Below are 984 nucleotides of genomic sequence, written 5' to 3'. Positions count from 1 at the left end.
AAAGGGACGCAAAACAAACACAAATAGAAGAAAAATGACTCAATTAAATGCATTAATCTCTTAAAAAGGCCAAAAAAACAACTAAAATGACAAACAGAATGATTATAATTTACTGAAAACAAAAACAAAAACAAAACTAAAAAATACCACAAAAGGACAATATGACCACAAAGAGTCTGAAATCGACCAAAGTGAGGTATCAAATGATGACAAGAGGACACAAGAGACAGAAAAATGACCATAAATGAAGGTTTTTAGTGTCCAGTGATCACAAAGACGCACAAACTGACCAAAATCAGATGAAGAACGACCAAAATTACATGTGAATGACCCAAAAAGACTCAAGAACAACCAAAAATAATGCACAGAATTACAAAAATAAATGCAAGAGACCAACAAAACCAACATAAATGAGACAAAACAACCCCAAACAGATGTGAAACCCCCACAAAAAGACACAAAACCAACACAAAGACGTGCAAAATGGCTAAAACAAGATGAGGAATGACAAACATTAAAGACAAAAAACCAAAACAGACTCAAAAACAACAAAAATTCGACAAGAAATGACAACAAAGAGACACAAAATGAGCAAAATGGCATATAAATGACCCAAAAGGCCCCAAAAACAACCAACATAATGGACAGAATTACTAAAATAGATGCAAGAGACTAAAAAAACAACCGAAATGAGACAAATAAACCCCAAAGAGATGTGAAACGACCCACAAAAAGACACAAAACCAACACAAAGACACACAAAATGGATAAAATAACAAACAAATGACCCAAAAAGACAATAAACAACCAGAAAGAGTTTAAATGAAGGTTTTTGTAGCAGTTTGTGGTTTAAATTCAGCAGCTGCTTCTGTTTGTTCTGTTTGTTCTGAAGTTCTGTTTGTTGCGAGGTTCTCGGGCTCAGAACATCTCTCGGGTCGCCGTCTGTTGCTTTCTATGAATCAAACCTTCAGGAAACTGAAAACA

Source organism: Stegastes partitus, unplaced genomic scaffold (genome assembly GCF_000690725.1).
Source record: "Stegastes partitus isolate 25-593 unplaced genomic scaffold, Stegastes_partitus-1.0.2 Scaffold1592, whole genome shotgun sequence".
In the NCBI taxonomy this organism is placed as follows: domain Eukaryota; kingdom Metazoa; phylum Chordata; class Actinopteri; family Pomacentridae; genus Stegastes; species Stegastes partitus.
Note: the sequence above shows the minus strand (reverse complement) of the source record.